This window comes from Equus przewalskii, chromosome 4 (assembly GCF_037783145.1).
Source record: "Equus przewalskii isolate Varuska chromosome 4, EquPr2, whole genome shotgun sequence".
Taxonomy (NCBI): Eukaryota; Metazoa; Chordata; class Mammalia; order Perissodactyla; family Equidae; genus Equus; species Equus przewalskii.
The window spans coordinates 88,479,900-88,500,796 of record NC_091834.1 but is presented as its reverse complement, the minus strand read 5'-3'; the positions used below and the strand labels follow the sequence as shown (position 1 = coordinate 88,500,796).

The window sequence follows — 20,897 nt, the reverse complement described above, 5'->3', positions numbered from 1 at the left end:
AATGGTTACCCCATGTACCTCAGTATGTGAAAATCTCTTGTCAGTATGAAGTAGTATCTCAATTTAGGATAAATTTACATTTCCCTGATGACTAAAGATATTGAGCGTGTTTTCATGAGCTTCATACTTCAGCCTCATATATTTTTCACGTGAGTTTCCCTTGCCCACCAGAACACTTAGTACCACCCTTATCTAGTTAACTACTCGCGCCTTATCTTGTCCTCACTTTATTGAAAGGAATTCTTCCTCCAGTGAAGAGAGAAGGAAATCAGCCTAAAAGCTACCTGAGAACCAGTTTTCTAGAATCAATGGCAACCATTGTCTTTTTGTGGCGCCCTGGAACCTTAGGCCAGAGGAAACTCCCCTTTCCTGCGTCCTCCTCCATGTCCCAGTTGAGGAAATACAGCCCAAGTCTTAGCTGCTCATTCAAGTTTGACATTAAGAGGTTTGAAAGCTTTGTAAGACTGGGACTTAAGTTGAGACAGAGCGTACCATAAAATCTAAAGGAAAGTACTATGTGGAAATTTTATTGAAGAACAGTAAGCACCTCCACTTCAGTGTTTCCTTTTGAAGGGATAATCCTGTGGCTTTCAAGCCTGTGGAGAAATAGGATGATTACAATTTACAGCATGAGAAAGAAATACTGTTTCCTTGGGATACAGACACTAAGTTCCCATTGATTAGAAAGGCAGTGCATTCTCTTGCTGGGTGTGCTGTGTAAAGCCCCTCCTGGACCTGTTGCCAACGTCTTCTGAGAAGAGAGGCAGAAATTTTTCTCAGGCCTCCCTTAGCCTGGCCTTCAGTGACTGCCTGGGGGTTGAGGAGAAGCATGCAAGGATCCTGTGTGGGAAGAAAGTAGGACTGCTATCAGAAGGATTACAGTTTATGCTTTTCATATCTTGCCACCCTCAGTTGCTGGCCTTTGGTTTCCTCCCACTAAGAGGAAGCTTTCCAGTGTGTTTACAGTCAGTTAACACCTCCAAAGCAGGTACTTTTGGTGCCCCGCTCATATCCACTGGGCACTCAACATTCCTGTACATGCTGACAGCTTTCTATTGCCAATACCTGCATCCCTTAGCTTGAGAGCTTTCTCTATCGGAGCATGCTGGGTGCCAGGCAGGCTGGAAGTGCCAGGGAGTTAACATCCCTGGGAACAGCCCTCAAACTAATGACAGATGGGATTTAGAGGCTAAATTCTCCCATCTTCTCATCCTTTGGTGGGACAACTCTCAGATATGCTCCACACCGCCTCCCAGAGTTGCACAGTAGAATTGAGCCCCAACTCCCCACAGCAGTAACAGACTTATGATTGCATCTTCTGTGGGCTTCCTCCCCTCCGCTGGCTCCCTGTCCCCTCCCCTCCCAGTGCTTCCTGAGATTGCTTCCAAATAAACTCCTGGCCTCAATCCTAGTCTCAGGGTCTGTTCTGGAGAAACTCAATCTAGGTTAACTTAATATCAAGAAAACACTAATAAAATAATATTAGGAAGAACATATTGTTAATAAATCATCTGATACTCTAAATGCTTCACTCCACATCCAGCATTCCTAAAGACCTAGAATTCACTCCCTTTGAGTTTACCTGTTTTTATCCCCGAAATATTATTGTTAGGGAATTCTTCTCAGGTGAAGATCTAGTTTAGGAAATAACCCCCAAACTAAGGGACTTTGTCTCACATATTTGAGTTTAGATGGATAATCAGCTACTTGATTTCTCAAAGCAAATTGATATAATGTATAATATTGCCTCCCAGCATATTAAGATACTTCTGCATAATAAAAGATATCCTCAATGTATTGATGTTTTGGTTTTACTCACCTCCGCCTGCTTTTGGAAACAAAAATGGAAAGCAAGAATAATTTTGCTGAAGAAAGAGAGAAGGCTGATGCTGGTATATGTGTGTGTGGACCCAGGAGTCCTAAGCATTCTTTGCCCTCCACACTCTCCTCCTTCAAAAACGTTAACACAGCAACAACTAAAATATTCTGGCGAGTTTGGGTTTATGACTGTGTCATAGGTTGATAAATTTGGTAAATAGCTCCACATAATATTTTTACAGGTCAGTCCTCAGAAGAGGATCGCAAAATTGAAACGTCAGGATTCCGTAGCTCAAGATGCTAGAAATCTGGCACCAAGATAGGTTTGATTCCCCGTCCATTAAAATATTTCTTCTTAAATCTCACTTCCAAATCCAGAGATTCAGGTGTGAAGCTTAATTCCATAGCCTCCCTCCAAATAATTATCTTCCAGGTAATTTAATATTAATTTCACTGTTTTTTAAAACAATATAATTGCTACTTGATAAAGATTGAACATTATTCTAGTTTCATATTTAATTTGAATCAAATATATTCTGTGGTTTATATATATATATATACACATCTATATAAAACAACCTTCTAGTTTGTCTCACGATGGTTTTAGAGAAATCCTTGAGGTCAGCATAGTGCAATACAAAGATATCTACTAGTCCAGTCACTGATTCTCTAATTCTCCGTCTTTTTGCCAATCTGTCCTTGTAAACATAACACCTTTCTTGCCCTTCCTCCCTCCGTGTTTTCTTTCCTGAGGAAAGTGGGACAAGCGTTAATAAACATCTCTTCTGGTTGTTCTTTGATTCTCCCCAGATCTGTTCTCTGTTCTTCTCTGCTGTGTTCTTTGTCCTGGGGAAGCTGACCTCTATGGACTGTGTCACCCTCTGCTCAGTGGGAGGCACCAGCAGGAGATCAGAATGTGGGAGGAGAGAGATGCCAGGGTATTTGTTCCCTCCCACTCACTGTCTGTTTCTCTGTGGTTTTAGCAATGGCCTTAGCACCAAAACTACAGCTACCATTGGGCAGTCCATCTTGACTCTAGGTTTCAACCAGCCTCTCCTAATAGGTTTGTTTTCCCCTGCTGTTGATGCCTGGGGGTTGCAATAGCGCCCTGCTGTCCCTAGTCTCCTAGTCTCCGGGGACCTCAACATCCCTAACTGGTTCCTCTAGCCCTGCCCATATCACTATAAATAGTTCCTGCTCTCTATTTCTTGCTGAGCCCTTGGCTGATAAGCCTCTTACCTTCAAGGTTTCAGCAGTCACACGGTGACAGGTTTAGGAATCACTCTCAGATTCCTCTGAGCCTGGAATCAAATTAAGTACCTGTGCACATAAAGACATCACATTTCCCTCTGAACATTCCCATTACTCAGAGGGAAACATGATATCAGAAACCGAAAAAGGCAAAAAAAAGAGAGTAGAAGTGTTAGTGTGAAGCACACTATGCCATTTGATCTAGAGGCCCATGGGAAAATATTGTTTGCGTCTTTTAGGGTCAAGAACAGTATTTTCTGGGGGCCAGCCCAGTGGCGTAGTAGTTAAGTTAGCGCTCTCTGGTTTGGCAGCCCGGGGTTCGCAGGTTTGGATCCTGGGCATGGACCTAGCACCTCTCATCAAGCTATGGTGTGGCAGCATCCCACATTAAATAGAGGAAGGTTGGCACAGATGTTAGCTTAGCGACAATCTTCCTCAAGCAAAAAGAGGAAGATTGGAAACAGATGTTAGCTGAGGGCCAATCTGCCTCACAAAAAAAGAAAAGAATGGTATTTTCTGGGAACTGAACCAAACTTGGGAAAATCTCACCATTTGTAGAACTATTGGTATGTACATCAGTTAGCTAGCTATTGCCACAAAAATTCTAACAAACCAGTCAAAAACTCACTACCTCCAGATAACAATCATTTAATCTCACATAACTGCAGGTCATCTGGGCGGCTCTGCTCCCTGTGTCTTCACCCTTTTTGGACCAGTGACTAGTCAAGACACGCTCCTCCCATGGCGATGAGAGAGGCGCAAGAGGGCACACCCATGCACTCACGCACATTTCAAGCCCCTGGTTGTGTCACATCTGCCAAAGCAAGTCACATGGCCAAGGCCAAAATCAAGGGGTGGGAAAAGGATATCCCCCTTAATGGAGGTGAAAGGATGAAGGAGTAAACATTTTTTACAATAACCTACCACAGCAGGTAAGCTACTGAAAAGTCAGTCAAGGGCAGGCTACACTTTGTTCAATTAAAGGGAGGAGAATTTTTGTTTCAGTTTTCCTCTCATTCAGCACAGGTGAACCAGAGTGACTTTAAAAAATATCAGGCTAAATTTCCTGGCATCCAGAAACAGTTTCTTAAAGCAGAGATCATATTGCCCTAGAAATGGAGGCATTTTGAGGTTTCAGATGTTAAGCCAATCTTATGGTTAGGAAGATCCCATTATCTGTTCATGACTAAACTGAGATTGCCAGACTTTGAGATCTGAACTAGCCTTGAACATTTATTTTTCCCTGCAAGGTTCAGATCCCGAAAGAATCACTTTCATTCTGAATCCTGGGACGAGACTCAGCAGATACCAGGCAATATGCCTGTTAGTGATTCCACAGTCTGGGTATCCAAACAGTGGTCAAAGTGTCCAAAACCAGTATTTCCTTATCCGCACAGGCTTTCCTTAATTAGTAACTGATTTGTACTTTGAGGTTTATTCAATTTGGAAGAGGTTAAAGTTGAAGATTCCAATAGCTTTCACCAGTTTAGTATACACTGATTCTTTCTCAGTCCAAGGAGGGGAGAAAGGTGTTTCCCCTTGCATAGGATTAAAAAGGAGCAAAAAACCCTTAGTTATCTTTGGGAAGGAAAGAATTATTTAAAATGGTGAACAGCAAAGAAAATAGCAGAAGATTAACCAGAAATCTTCATTATGCTCCTAGTGCAGTGTGTGAATCCAATGAGTGTCCTTAAATGATGAGTTGATTTCAAAAGAAATATTAGCTTCAGATTCTAGCTATTGAGTGACTGTATAGAAATTCAGAGCAGAGAGACCAATAGGGTTGCAGTCATGACAAACCCAACAGATCAGAGGACCCACAGGTACTGGGACTGGAATTTAAGAATAAATTGGTTTGAATAGATGACGAAGAAGGAAAATGTCCTGGAAAACAAAGAATGTGAGTAAAGTTTTGGAGTTATAAATGAACATGGGTATAGGGAGTAGTGAGAAGAACACCTTGACCCAAATGGGAAAATGGTCACAAACTAGGTGAGATAGAGACTATAAGGCAGGATTATGAGAGTCTTAATAGGCATAGGAACTTAGAGGTCATGTGGTGGATGTTAGAAGCTGTTGGGACTTCTTAGTGGGGAAATTTAGTGCAAACATCTCCAGTTGTCACAACAGGCTGGTTTTCATTGTGACTCTTGGCCAGCTTTTGACTTGGAGATAGTAATGATCATCGTGGATGAAAGAGGAGATGATTCATGTGTATTTTGACTCCTTTACAAATGTGATTTTAGCCTGAATCATAGAAAGAGTCTGTAGCCTTTTCCCATGGCTTTTGTTGGCAACAACTGTATGTTCCCATGGGAACATGCATACTTACCTATCCAAACCTTCCTCTTATGTTTATGCCCTCAACTTCTGTTCACTTGGATGTTTTCATCTTTTCTACGGAGCACATTCACATACAAGCTTAAAATACAGTCTGTATTTTTATTACAGCTGAGGATTCATCCTGAACATTTTCAAATACATAAAACTCCAGGTATAACTCCAAACCAAACATGATGAAAGGAGGCATTTGGATAGACCACAGAAAGATACACCATCACATTGCACACCAGCTGCTGTAAACACTTCAGCTTTCTGCAGCAACCAGAGGAAGGAATTATGACTCAGCGTGCTTCTTCAGTGGTTGGTTCTGGACAGCCTTTTTAAACTCTAATCCAAAATAGAAATAACGTACCTCCCGTGTGTTCAAGAAGCTTGCACTCCTGGGGATGACAATGCCCTTTCCATCTGCAGGAAAGAAGTTCTCCTCTGATCGCGACGGCAAAGCAGCAAACATTTGCTGACCTCCATAATTCCGCACTGAACTCTTTCCTCAGACAGGACACCCTAATTTCTCTGTTACTTTATTCCTTTGCCAAATTCTAATGGTTTAAAATCAAAAAAAGATGAAGTTAAATAATAGCTGTTGTGTGTTTTTGAGAAAGTTTGAGTTTGGTTACTGTGGGTTTTCTAAGATATTGCTTTCCTTAGTTTATACAAAAAAGCATTTATTGATCTAGGTTTTAGACCAAGTGCTGATGACACAGACATGAATAACAGTTCCTCTGGCGTGTTTCAAGTAAAACAAATATGTAAAAACTAAGCTATAATACAATTTAATACGTGTTTTGACAGAGGTGCACAAGCTGTGGGAACATGGGAGAAAACATAATTGATTCTGTGGTTCCAGGGAAGCCTTCAGAGAGCAGAAGGCATTTGGGCAAATCTCGAAGGATGGGCACGGGCTCCGTAAGTGGAGTGAGAGCACTTAAGGCAGAGAACAGGAAGAATAAAAGCACCAGTACATCAAAGTGCAGTGTTGGCTGTGATTTCCTTTCATTCCAGATGAGACAAGTCAGGAATCCGGGGACAGACATGCATCTGGGAGGCTGCCCTCCTCAACGCAGACTTAGCTCAGACCCACTGCAAGCAGAAATTTCAGGACTGCAGAATCAGGCTGATTAAATCATAAGGGTCAGACTTCCTTGAGAGCAAAATGTTTGCAAACACCTTCATGGAAATGGGACAATGGACTCAAGAGAACTGCAGGTTTTCCAGACGATCAGGAAACATGATTTCTGGAGGAGGAGCCACATTCTTCTAGAGGGAACCCAAGGGGAATGCCACAAGGTTTTAGGAACTACAAGTGGTCCCAGCTTCCTCCTCTAGTCCCCAGAATGCTTCATTGTCATTTTCCTGATGACGTACTCTTTACTTTACTGAAATATGAGCTCACTCCGTGCCCCGGTTTCCTAGGACTGCCCTAACAAGTTCCCACAAACTTGGTGGCTTAAAACAACAGAAATTGATTCTCTCACCATCCAGGAGACCAGAAGTCTGAAATCAGGATGTCAGCAAGGGTGGTTCCTTCTGGCCACTCTGACGGAGAATCTGTTTCATGCCTCTCCTAGTTTCCAGTGGTGGCCAGCTATCCGTGTTACTTGTAGACATAGCACTCCCATCTCTGCCTCGATCTCCACGTTACCTTCTTCTCTGTGGCTCTGTGTGTCTCAAATCTCCCTTTCCCCTTTCTTATGAGGATATAAGTCACTGGATTTACAACCCACCTTAAATCCAGAATGATCTCATCCCAAGATCCTTAATTTAATAATATCTGCGAAGATCCTGTACCCAAACAAGGTCATGTTCACAAGTCCCAGGAGTTAGGACTTGGACGTATCTTTTGTGGAAGGGACGCTATTTAACCCATTATGCCCCCCTTTCATTGCGACATCCTGTGGGTTAGTGCTATAGATGTCTTCTGAGCACCTGTAAATGGACTCTTTGATCTTGTCCAGAAACTGAGTACTGGGACAGAAAGACACAATATCTTAACTCCCATTGGCTAGGAGTAAAATAAAGGTTCAAATTATCCAGCTGCAGGTCTCCAAGACTTTTATTACTAGAATCTTTGACCAGACGCTCATCAGAGGATGTGAGTTCTATCTGCAAAAGGTCCAGAGTAAGACATTTTTACTAGAGAAATGTGTGACTACTTCAAACACACCTTTCTTGCTTTTTATAATCCCTGTGGTTGTCATATACTCAGCCTCTTATAACCTGGAATGGATTATTTACAACGCTAACAGTTAAGTGTCATGTAGGGTTCTGATTCCTTAGCCAATCAGTGGATACAGGGTCCACCAGATTCAAGAGACTTAGGAAAACCAGTTCACAACGTCTGTTGAGGGCAAAAGCGTTAACCTATTGTTTCCTGAGAAGTCCCAGATCAGGTTTTGCAGAGCAACACTTTCAAAATGGATTGAGTAAAGCAACCTCTGCTTTACTTTTCTCTCTTTGCTTATAACAAGTTCTCAAAACTCTTGGAATTCAGGATGATTTTCCCAAGACATTTTTATTTCTTGACTAATTACTATATAAATGTTGTCCCGAAGCCAAATTACATGTTGGGGGTTGTAAATAAAGCCTCTGCAACCTTAGTTAAATCTAATCTCTACTCCAGGGCTGCACCCAAGCAGCTGAAAGGGCTGGAGAAAGACTCAGTCGTGCTGACTGCTCCCCCTTTAAACTGATGACCACTAAGCTCAAGTAGGCCTTTGGTGCTACTTGGCCATTCTTCTCCATTTTTCTCATCTATTCCCAATCCTAAATGACTGTTTCACACCTTTATCTCTCTCGTCAATCCTCCCACAGCTCCTCCTCCCCAATCCTCAAATATCAGCTGACTTCCTTGCTCCTGTGAAAAGTGTGTAACTCAGAAGAGAATTTCCACACGCTCTACCACCTGTCTACATCTATGGCCATATCTTCTGCCTTTTCTCTTTTACTGTCAGTGAACATCTGCGCACCCAAGAGAATCTCCTCCCATTGTGCACAAGATCCCATTTCCTCTCATTTGCTAAGAATATCACTTCTGTAATTTTCCCTCTTTTTCCAGCATCATCAGTTTTTTCCTCTTGACTGGATCAGTTCTACCAACATACAAACACGCTGCTACATTTCCCATCTCAAACATGCACACTCACACACCCCTCTCTTTTGACCCCCACCCCTCCCTCCAGCTACTATTCAATTTCTCTACAACAAAACTATTTGAAAAAGTTGTCTATACAGACTAAAACAAAAAGCTATACAGACTGTCTCCAATTTCTTTTCTCCTTTGAACTCACTCCCTATCCTGAACCACACCTCCAAACCTAATTCTGTCAAGGTCACCAGTGGCCTCCAAGTTGCCAAATCCAATGGGCAATCCTCAATCCTCACCTTACTTGACACTTCTGTAGCATTTGACACAGTTAATCTCTTCCTCCTGCTTGGAGCACTTTCTTAACTTAGCTTTCCATCTGTCAGTTGCCATGCTGTGGCAGTGGCCCACATAGAAAAACTAGAAGGATTTACAACTATGATATATCACGAGGCACTGGGACTTTGGGGAGAAAAAAAGAGAGAGAGAGGAAGATTGGCAACAGATGCTAACTCAGGGAAAATCCTTTCCTGCAAACAAAAACAAAAACAAAAACAAAAACAACCCTGTATGATCTGCTGCCTGTCCTCCCCTGTGGTCTCATCTCCTACCACTCTCCTGATCATTCTCTCTGTTGTATGATCATTGGCTCCATGTGCCCATTAACACACTCAGCATGCTACTTCCTAGGGCCTTTGTACTTTGTTTCCTGCAACCTGGAACATTCTTATTCCAGGTAAGATGGTTTGCTTCTTCACTTCTTTCAAGTCTCTCCTGAATGTCACCTTATTTGGAAAAGTCGTCTTTATTGGGTATGACCCTGCATGTTCTTAGATCATTCCCTTGCCTGACTCTGCTTTCTCCTACATGCTGCTTTTCTCAAACTCCTGTATCAGCTGGTTTCTGGTTGGGTTCAGTCAATGGGAGATTGGAGAGTGGGAGGAGAGAAAATAGAGAAAGGGATATTTTCTCCTGTCTCAGGCTGCATCTCCAGGCAGCAGCAAATCTTCCCTATGGCTCTAGTTTCCTTTGAACTAGCTTGTAGCTTCTTGCAGGTAACTCCAACCTCTGGGATCTGATAACATGATATATTTCCTTTGTCCTTGCAGCATAGGGATGGTAGTGGCTTCCAGCTGTTGCTGATTTCTGGGCTCCTTTACTGATAGTTATTTGGCCTTTCAGGTCTTGCAAAACCCATATAACCAATTCTCTCTATTAAATTCCTCTCTTTTAAATTCTCAGACTTATTTCTGTTTTATTCACTGGATCCTGACTGGCAACTTGTATCAGTTTCAGTTCCAGAAGGAGATTTGTAATTTGAGGAGAATTTAATAAAAGGACTCTTTACATAGGGGTCAGTTTGGTTTGGGAAAAACAACAAGGTATGGTGCAGTAATTTGGGGCCAGTAACCAATCCCTAGGCTTCAGGGGACAAGGCAGGGCTTCTCAACTTCAGCACTATCAACATTTTAGGCCGGATAATTCTTTGTTGTTGGGGGCTCTCCTGCCATTGTAAGATTTTTACCAACAACCCTGTCCTTTACCAAGGAGATGCCAATAGCATTCACCCAGTGGAACAACCAAAATTGTCTACACATTTCCAAATGTCCCCTGGGGAACAAAATTGCCCAAGGTTGGAAACCACTAGACAAAGGTAACTATTGGAACCCTAAAAGAGAAAGGTATAGGGAGATGGCCATCCAACTAGACAAACCATGTGTAGAAAGACGTAGTCAAACCGTTGCAGTCCAGGAAGGAAGGAGCCAGAAGAATAAATATCAAAAATCTACTCTTGTCTTTCCTCTGATCTCTTGCCAGGGGTCCCACTGGCTAAACCCACCTGGAAGCCAGAGGGCATAAGAACCTATTGTGTATTAAGTACAGGTCAATCTCCTATGGCAGATGATGGAGTAGAGAAAGGCAATGAACAGATCTGGAGAAGCAAATGGAAGGTAGCTAACATACCATCCTATGTATATCATAGTAAACACCACCTGCATGCTGCCCTTTATTGTTCTCCATGACATTTATTGCCATTTGACATGCTATATATTTCCTTATTTGTTCACTGCCTTATGCTCAGTGCCTGGTACATTTTAGATGTTCAAAACATATTTGTCAAATGAATGAATAAATGAAGGAAGGAATCCAATTGGAGAGAATTAAATTCTGGATATGCAGTAAAATCTGGAAACTAATTGTGTGTCACAGGGCTAAAAGGAAATATTTTGGTTTCAGAGAATAATACTACACAGCAAGTATTTTAGTCACTTCTCTACAGAAACAGAAACAACAAGATAGTTGTATGTATAGAGAGATTTATTTTAAGGAATTGACTCATATGATCATAGAGGCTTAGTGAATCTAAAATCTGATGGAGTAGGCCAGCAGGCTGGAGACTCAGGGAAGAATTGTAGTTTAGGTCCAAAGGCAGTCTGGCTGGCAGAATTCCTTCTTGCTAGAGAGAGGTCAGTCTTTTTCTATAAGGCCTTCAACTGATTAGTTAAGGCTCACTGACATTATAGAGAGTAATATGCTTTACTCAAAGTCCACCAATTAAAGTGTTAATCTTATCCAAAAAACACTTTCATAGAAACATCTAGAATAATGTTTGTCCAAATATCTTGGCACTGTGGCCCAGGCAAGTTAACATATAAAATTAACCATACCAGCAAGATTATAGTGTATTAAATTATATTTATAGTGTATAAATTATATTAGGAATTTATAGTTTAAAGAGAGTAAGCTAAGCTCTTCAATCCTAACCTTTTCATAAGGTAGAAAAATTCATACAATAAACTGCTACTGTTAACCTAATAATGAAATGAAAGGTTTACATAACACACACTAATTACCAAAACTTACTCAAAAAGAAATAGAAACTTAAATTGGTACAGCCACTATGGAAAACAGTATAGAGATTCCTCAAAAAATTAAAAATAGATATACCATATGATCCAACTATTCCATTTCTGGGTATTTATCTAAAGAACATGAAATCAATAATTCAAAAAGACATATGCACCCCTATGTTCATCATAGCATTATTCACAATAGCCAAGACTTGGAAGCAACCCAAGTGCCCATCAATGGATGAATGGATAAAGAAGATGTGGAATGGAATACCACTTAGCCACAAAAAGAGACAAAATCTTGCCATTTGCAACAAAATGGATGGACCTTGAGGGTATTATGCAAAGTGAAACAAGTCAGATAGAGAAAGACAATTACCGATAATTTTATTCATATGTACAAGATAAACAAACAGAAACGGAAACCAGATTGGTGGTTACCAGAGATGTTGGGAGGAGGGGAGGGCAAAAGGGGTAAAGAGGCACATGTGTACGGTGACAGGTGGCCACTAGACTTTTGGTGGTGGTCATGATGCAGTCTATACAGAAGTCGAAACATAATTATGCACAGCTGAAATTTATATAATATTATAAACCAATGTGACCTCAGTAGAAAAAAGAATGAAACAGACCTGTAATAAGTAAACACATTGGATCAGTAACTAAAAACAAAGACATAAAACCTCCCACCAAAGAAACGTCTAAAACCAGATACCTTACTGGTGAATTCTACTAAACATTTAAAGAGAATTAACACCAATCCTTCTCGAACTCATCCAAAAAATACAAGAGGAGTGAACACTTCCTAACTCATTCTATGAGGCCTGTATTACTCTGATACTAAAGCCAGTCAAAGACACCACAAGAAAAAAAAGCTACATGCCAATATCTTTTATGAATATAGATGCAAAACTCCTCAACGAAGTGCTAGGAAACAGAATCCAATGGCATATTAAAAGGATTATACTCCCTGACCAATTAGGATTTATCCCAGCAATGAGAGAGTGGTTCTACATAAGAAAATTAATCAATATAAGGCACCATATTAACAGAATAAAGAGGAGAAAAAATTCACATGATTATCTGAATTGATGCAGAAAAAGCATTTGACAAAATCCAACACCGTTTCGTGATAAAAACACTAAGAAAACTAGGAATAGGAGGAAACTTCCTTAAAAGGGCATTGCTGGAAAACCCACAGCTAACATCACATTCAATAGTGAAAAACTGAAAGCTTTCTTCCTAAGATCAGAAACAAAACAAAGATGCCCACTTTCACGACTACTCTTCAACATTTTACTGAAAGTTCTAGCCAGAGCAGTTAGGAAAAGAAACAGAAGTAAAAGTTATCTGAACTTGGGGGCCGGCCCAGTGGCACAGTGGTTGGGTTCGCACGTTCTGCTTCTCGGCAGCCTGGGGTTTGCCAATTCAGATCCCAGGTACGGACATGGCACCACTTGGCAAAAGCCATGTTGTAGTAAGCATCCCACATATAAAATAGAGGAAGATGAGCATGGATGTTAGCTCAGGGCCAGTCTTCCTCAGCAAAAAGGAGGATTGGCAGTAGTTAGCTCAGGGCTAATCTTCCTAAAAAAAAAAAAAAAAGTTATCAGAATTGGAAAGGATGAAATAAAACTATCTCTATTAGCAGATGGCAAGATCCAATACATAGAAAATCCCAAAGAATCCCCCAAAAACTACCAGATCTAATAAATGATGCAGAGTTGCAGGGTACAATATCCAACACACAAACATTAGTGTTGTTTCTATACACTAGCAAGGAATAGTCTGAAAAGAAAATTAAGAAAGCAATTTCACTTACAATGGCATCCAAAAGAATAAAGTATCTAGGAACAAATTTAACCAGGAAAGTTAAAGACATGCACACTAAAAACTACAAACTATTGCTGAAAAAAAATTAAAGAGCTCTAAATAAATGTTCGTGAATTGAATGATTTAATATTGTTAGACAGCAATACCACCCAAAGCAGTCTACAGATTCAATACAATATCAAAATTTCAATGACCATTTTTACATAAATGGAAACTCTGATCCTCAAATTCATTTGGAATTTCAAGAGCCCCAAAAAACCAAAGCCATATTGAAAAAAAAGAGTAAAGTTGGAGGACACACACTTCCCAACTTCAAAACTTACTACAAAGCTACAGTAATCAAAACAGTGTGTTATTGGCATAAAGACAGACATATAGACCAATGGAATAGAATTGAGAGTCCATAAATAAATCCACCTATGGCCAGTTAATTTTAGACAAGATCATTCAATGTGGAAAGAATGATCTGTTTAACAAATGGTACTGGAACAACTGGATATCCACATGCCAAAGAATGATGTTGGACCTCCACCTCACACCATATACAAAAAATAAAATCAAACTGGATCAACAATCTAAATATAAGAGTTAAACCCACAAAACTTTTTGAAGAGAACATAGCTATAAATCTTCATGACTTTATATTGGCTATGGATTTTTAGATATGACACCAAAAACATAAGTAATAAAAGAAAAATTAGACAAATTGGACTTCATCAAATTTTAAAACTTTTGTGCATCAAAGGATATTATCAAGAAAGTGAAAAAACAACCCACAGAATGGGAGAAATTATTTGCAAATCATAAGAATGATAAGGGTCTCCTATCTAGAATATATAAAGAACTTTTACAACTCAACAACAAAAAGACAAACAACGCAAGTAAAAAATAGGCCAAGGACTTGAATAGTCCTCCAAAAAAGATATACAAATGGACAACAACCACACGAAAAGATGCTCAACACCATTAGTCATTAAGGAATTGAAAATCAAAACCACAATGACATATCACTTCACACCTACTAGGATGGTTATCATTAAAAAATGCAAAATAAGAAGTGTTAGTGAGGATGTGGAGAAATTGAAACCTTCTTATAGTGCTGGTGGGAATGCAAAATGGTGTAGCCACTGTGGAAAACAGTTCAGTGTTTCCTCAAAAAACTAAACACGGAATTAACATGTGAACCAGTAATTCCACTCTTAGTTATATATCCAGAAGAATTGAAAACAGGTACTCAAACAAATACATGTGCTTACATGTTCGTAGCAGCACTACTCACAATGGCCAAAAGACGGAAACAATTCAAATGTCCATCAGTAGATGGATGGATAAACAAATTGTGATATATCCAGATAACGGAATATTATTCAGCCATAAAAAGGAATGACGTACATGCTACAATGTGAATGTACCTCAGAAAGATTATGCTAAGTGAAGGAAGCCAGACACAAAAGGCCATATATTATATAATTCCATTTATATGAAATTTCCAGAATAGGTAACTCCATAGAGACAGAAAGCATATTGTGATTGTCAGGGCCTGAGAGAAGGTTATGGGGTTTCCTTCTGGGGTGACAAAAACGTTTCGGAACTAGATAGAGGTGATGATTGCACAACATTGTGAATGTACTCAATGCCGCTGAATTGTTTGCTTTAAAATGGTGAATTTTATGTTATGTGAATTTCACCTAGATCTAAAAAAGTAGAGTATAAAATGCACAGGAGCGGGCCAGCCGGTGGCGCAGCGGTGGAGTTCACATGTTCCGCTTCAGTGGCCCTGGGTTCGCCGGTTCGGATCCCGGGTGCAGACATGGCACCGCTTGGCACGCCACGCTGTGGTAGGCGTCCCACATATAAAGTAGAGGAAGATGGGCACGGATGTTAGCTCAGAGCCAGTCTTCCTCAGCAAAAAGAGGAGGATTGGTGGCAGATGTTAGCTCAAGGCTAATCTTCCTCAAAAAAAAAAAAAAAATTGCACAGGAGCTTAAGAGGGATGCCAATTTTATATGGATTTTTTTCTGGTAAAAAGAAAAGTGGTAAAAAGTACTAAGTTATTTATTTAATTATCCAGTACTTATTAAAATATTTAAAATGATTTGGAAGAGGAAAGCATATGTTCATTAATGTAAAATACATATATGAATACTGGACCGTAATAAGAAATCCTAAGTTCTGGAGATGCAATATATTCTCCTGAAAAAAATTGTGAGTCTAAAACGTTGGGAAGTTAACAGAGACTCTACCTCTGGTCAGTTACGTGGCTTGTGGTTTATTTTTGTTAAGAAAACTACAGCTTCCATGTTTACTACGGTGATCTGTGTTGCTATACTCTGCTGCTAGAGGGGTATCCATGGTTTGATGTTTTGAGCCTTGCTCTGACATCTGTATACCAAAGCAGTGGATTTATTTTTTTCACTTATTTGTTTAACAGGAATTTCTATGTTGCCTACTAATGTGCCAGAAATGGTTCTAAATGCTTTACCAATTTTAAGTTGTTCAGTCCTCATGCCAACTCTATGATACGGGTTCTGCTATCATCCCCATTTACTGATGAAGAACCCGAGGCACAGATTGGTGAGACAAATTGCCCAAGTTCGCACAGCCAGTGATTGCGGGAGCCAGGATTCAAGCCTGGGCTTCGTACTCTTCATACTCTTCATCACAGTGCTACACTGCCTCTATGAAAAATGGGGTACATTTTAGAAGCTGTTTTTTGTAGGGAAGGGGGATGGTGAGGTGCACCCCAGATAGTGATAAAGACAATACTCATGAAGAGTAAGCCATTTCACAGTAGATTTATTTCTGTTTTTCATAGAGTTTCTAGACTGGAAGATGGAGTGAATGCAGCATAAATTGTGCATGTGGACAAGGCATTTGGCGAGTTCCCTCAGGATTTATTTTAGGAAATGTGTAATAATGTGAACCAGATTCTAGATCAATTAGGTGAATTCATATCCAGTTGAATGACCATACCCAAAGAGTGGTACTTACTGAATTTCCTTTCAACCTGTTAAGAGGCCTCTTGTGGCAGGTCACAGGACTTTGTGCTGCCTCCTGTCCTATTTAAACTTTTTAGCAGTGCTTTCAATTAAGGACATTACTGGAAAATCAATCTAATTTGAAGAAGATATGTAACTGGTTCTTATGGAGTGAGATGGGACAGCATAGTTAATGTGCTAAAGGCTAGAATGGAGAAAATTAATCTAACAGGATGGAATTTAACAGACATGAGAAGTTCTTTACTCAGGTCTGAAAAAACAAACAACTGTCCAAGATCTGGGTGGGGAGAGATGGTTTAACAGCATCACATGGGAAAAAAAGGATCAGGGGTTTCCGTGGGCTGGAAGCTAAATATGAGTCAACATTAAGTTCTGGCTGCTTAACAAAACAAAACAAAACAAGATAAAGCAAAACAAAGCTCTAAAGAAATCTTAGCCTGGAAAAACAGAATTGTGGTGTCTAGGCCAAGGTTAAGGAACTCTTGTTTTTCATTCACTAATCAGCCCAAACCTGGGGAACAGAGTGTTGTTCCAAGTATCGCATCATAGAGGGACAGCATCAAACCACAGGGGTCTAGAAGAATGGCATGGGAAGGTGCAAGGCTGAAACCACCTCATATGAAGAACGTCTGTAGGAGTGGGGAATCTAGTGAAGGATACGTGTATCTTCAACTCTCTGGGCTGGGCACGGGGAGGTTCAAGGATGGAGCATGTAAGGGATAAATTACTAACTCTGTGCCCCTCTCTTCTATAGAAAAATGACAGAAGTGGAAATTACTATTGAGTGTCTACTCTGTGACAGAAAATGATAACCACTTAACATGTGTTTTTACATTAGATCCCTACACCAACTCTGAGACAGTTACTGATGTGTGTCTAACAGCTTAGCAGCACTCTAATAAATCTCTTCCTTTTGAACATCAAGAGAGGGGAAAGTATATGCTTGCTACTGTAAACACAGTGTTTTAATACTGGATTCTAGTGTTAACTTGAAAATTAAGCAATCAGCTTCAGAGAGAAAGGGCCCTTTGTTCCCAGGGTCTGACATGGTGGTGTACCACTCACTTCCTGTGCTCAGACTAGGGTGAGACAGGGACAGGGCAGTAGCCTCAAAGAAAGGAAGTTATTGGAAGCTACCAAATCCAGAAGTGGTGCCTGAGAACAGGCACCTGCCTACTTCCACCTTGGCTATTGCGGGCTAGTAGACAGAACAAGGACTTTAGAGCTTTCTCTGTTTCCAGGTCACTCCCATTCAAGCAGTAAGGTACAGCTATCCCATCCCTGCAGTTACTCATCTTGAGATTCCATTTATAAACAAAAGCTTGAAGATCATGTTCAAGAAATTATTTGAAAAATACTAAGGAAGTGTTAGAATTTCAATCAATCACACCTATGCCTCCACATGAGATATAAAACCTGCTCCCTGGTGTCCAGGACTCTCCAGATACTGCCAAATATGTTTTTCAGGCTTTGTTTTCTGTTACACCCCTAGACGAGTTCTTCATTTCATCTAAATAGAATTTCTCATCACTAGTGTCTCGCTGCCATGCCTTTCTGTGTTGTTCCTTCTACTTGGAAAGACTTCTTTCTCTATATCTTTCAAAATCCTACTTAGCATTTCGAGTCCCTTTTAAATATCATCTCCTTCATGAAACCTTCTTTGACCAGCAACCACCACCCCGTGGATGAGATTTTCCCTTCAGCAAGCTCCACAGCACATGGCTAAGACTTTTGTATGGCACTTATGTTACTATTTCGCATCTCTGGGACCAGTTCGCATATTATGGTATGCAGATTTAACATATTTTGTTCCCTGTATTTATAAAAACAGAATGTCTAGTGGTTTTGCATTACATAATGGCTCATTGTAGCCCATTTTGTAAATGGAAAAAACAGCTCAAAGGACTAGAAGGCAGCAACACCACTTTGCATTTCAACACTTGTACAACTGGTTATTTGAGTCATCCTATAACTGGTAGTGTACTATGAGGAAACAACTCTATTTTTCTTCTACATTTGCCTTCAAAAACACTGTTGGCTCTCCCTTCCCTGTCCCTTGGAGATATCATAGGCAGATCCATGGCTCTCCATTCACTTTTCATTCTTTCTTGGGTATTAAAACTGTCTGATTTTTCAGGTATTAAAAGGTATTATGCAGCTAAAAACTTCAAAATTGTCATCAAAGTGTTTCCCCTCCCTCAGCTCAGAACTGATTTTTGGTTTGAGGACTTACCAGTGGGAAAAATATATGTGGTCTATTCTTTCATTCTCCTTGCTCTTTGCCTTATCTCCCCTTAGCTTGTCCTCGCAGCGACATCTAGAACCACTTCTAATAAACTTCTAGGATATCTCCTTAAAGCTTGGAAAAAATTATGCATACAGTAAGTGAGGTGGAGATGCTGGAAATTTCTCGGCCAAGGAAGAGGTCAAAGGCTGAGAAGGGTAGGCATGTTAGAACTGACTTATTGTGCAACGTGGGAGAACCACCAGATGACTCTGTTTCCCAGAAAGACCCAGAAGATAGTCTCTTCACTAAAGCAGAGAGGAATGCTTCATGAGAGAGATACCAGCATGTTGGCAAACTCAAAGTTGCCTGGCTTCTGCAGGCCAGGTTGACAGGAGGCTATCTGCTGGGACACTGGGCTCCCTTGTGTCAATGGGGATGATAGGATTCTGGAATAGCAGAAGCCAATTGACAGCATAAAAATGTCAGAGTGAAGGTGGCATTGGTAGAATTCATTTGCTGTGTTAATTGTCATGATACGCCTATAGGAAGACAGGTTGATGCAATTGTCCTAATGGGTAACAAGGCCAGAGTGACAATTAGGAGACCTTGATCCTCAGGAATCTGTGGCAAAGACTGATAAACCATGATATCCTTGGAAAAATTGGAGAAAGATATATGGGCAGGCAATGAAGGTATTTCTTGATTTATATATCCAAAAACAATCTTGAGTGGGTCAGTACCGCAATGGAAAATCATGGTCTCTTATCTAGTTTTAAGAATTGAGGTAGTTTTCAAACCCGGAATCCACTGATTGAAGGTCCATGTGCCCCTGAGGAAGGTCCTGAAATGCCATAGCAAACAGTAATAGTAGCTATTAACAATTCTTCCTCAAAAGGACCTGCCGACACTTACCAGATTAACTATACACTGGAGAAAGTGAATGTGCGGGCATTTTGAGGGCTGTGGATAAGCTGACATGGATAACAAGGGACTCAAAATAGCGTTAGCCTCCTTATTACAGTGGGGATGTTTAGAGGCCAGGTGATAAATGGAGTCCCAGCCCAAGTCAGAGGGCTGTGGAATACGTAGCAACTGGAAGAGCCCTCACATCCTCTGTGGAATAAGTCTTTATGGCAGGAAAGGGTGTGTGGGAACCCCTAGAAGTCCTCCCTACTACCTATCCCTGGGCTAACATAGTAAGTTGAAAGCAAGAGAGCATCTTGCGGTGATTTGTGTCACCCTCAACCACTTAAAGGAGGCAGGAGTGATACTCTCCATGGTAACCCACTCAATTCCCCAGATTGATCCTTGCTTAAAGTAAATAAATCATGTTGATTATGATAGACTTTGATTACCTGGACATTCTGGTCGCTGGTTCACTATATTGATGATGCTATGCCAGTTGGACTTGGTAGCAGAAATTGGCTGGAGCTTTGAATGCTGAAGTAAGAATTATACACGTCAGGTGATAGGAAATAAACCCTACAAAGATTCAGGGACCTGACACATCTGTGGAATTTTTAAAGGTACAGTGGTCTAGACCAGGGGTTGGCAAACTATGGCCTCTGGGCCAAATCTGGCTCACTACCTGTTTTTGCATGGTCTGTAAGCTAAGAATGATTTTACATTTGTAAATGGTTGAAAAAAAATCAAAAGAAGAATAATATTTTGTGACATGAAAGATATTTGAAGTTAAAGGTTATATCTACAAATGAAATTTTATTGTAACACAGCCAGCCACATTTATTTATTCATGTATTGTCTATGGCTGCATTCGAGTTTCAACAGCAGAATTGAGAAGTTCTGACAGAGACCATGTGTGGAACTCTCATGACTTCACACTGATGCTCAGTAAGACATAATGCCCTCAAAATAGTGTTTCGAGTGCCGAGCACAGTGTTGCACCATTACTTATTATTTTCTTTTACTACCAATGTATATCCTTCATGTCAAAACAAGAAAAGTGAACTTCAAATGTTGCACTTTTAAGTCACTGTGGAGTGTGGTTAATTTTATTATTGAATTATATCTATTATGCAATGACACTCTGCTAAAATAACACAATATATATCAACATTACCAGACCAAGGACTTATCACAATATTCCAAACTCACAGGAAAGCAACAGTCAGAAAAATTAGGAAATTTAACATGGAATATCTCATTCTAGCAGAATTTCTTCACGAGAATTAGAAATGTAGAGCCAGCTCTGATGGCCTGATGGTTAAAGTTCGGCACACTCTGCTTTGGCAGCCCAGGTTCAGTTCCCAGGCGTGGAACCACACCACTCGTCTGTCAGTAGCCATGCTGTGGCAGCAGCTCACGTGGAAGAACCAGAACTTACAGCTGTACACACTATGTACTGAGGGTTTGGGGTAGGGTGAAGGCAGAAACGAGGCAGATGTGCAACAGATGTTAGCTTAGGAAATCTTCCCCTGCCAAAAAAAAAGAATTAAAACTGTAAATGAGTCTGCAACCAAAGTAAGTTTCCA

The 20,897-nt window shown here is 40.4% G+C and overlaps 1 long non-coding RNA gene across 3 annotated transcripts in view; it reads left to right on the top strand.

The window, feature by feature from the left end:
• Positions 1 to 20,897, top strand: part of LOC103551317 (uncharacterized) — a 67,244-nt gene that overhangs the window by 24,371 nt on the left and 21,976 nt on the right. For 2 of the 3 annotated variants that reach the window (XR_011539589.1, XR_544981.2), the window contains 2 exons: positions 3,738 to 4,001; positions 5,521 to 6,380. The exons of the other annotated variant lie outside the window; for it this stretch is intronic. This is a non-coding gene — a long non-coding RNA (uncharacterized lncRNA). Of the gene's footprint in view, positions 1 to 3,737; positions 4,002 to 5,520; positions 6,381 to 20,897 lie in introns of those variants that run through there. 3 annotated transcript variants of the gene reach the window in all.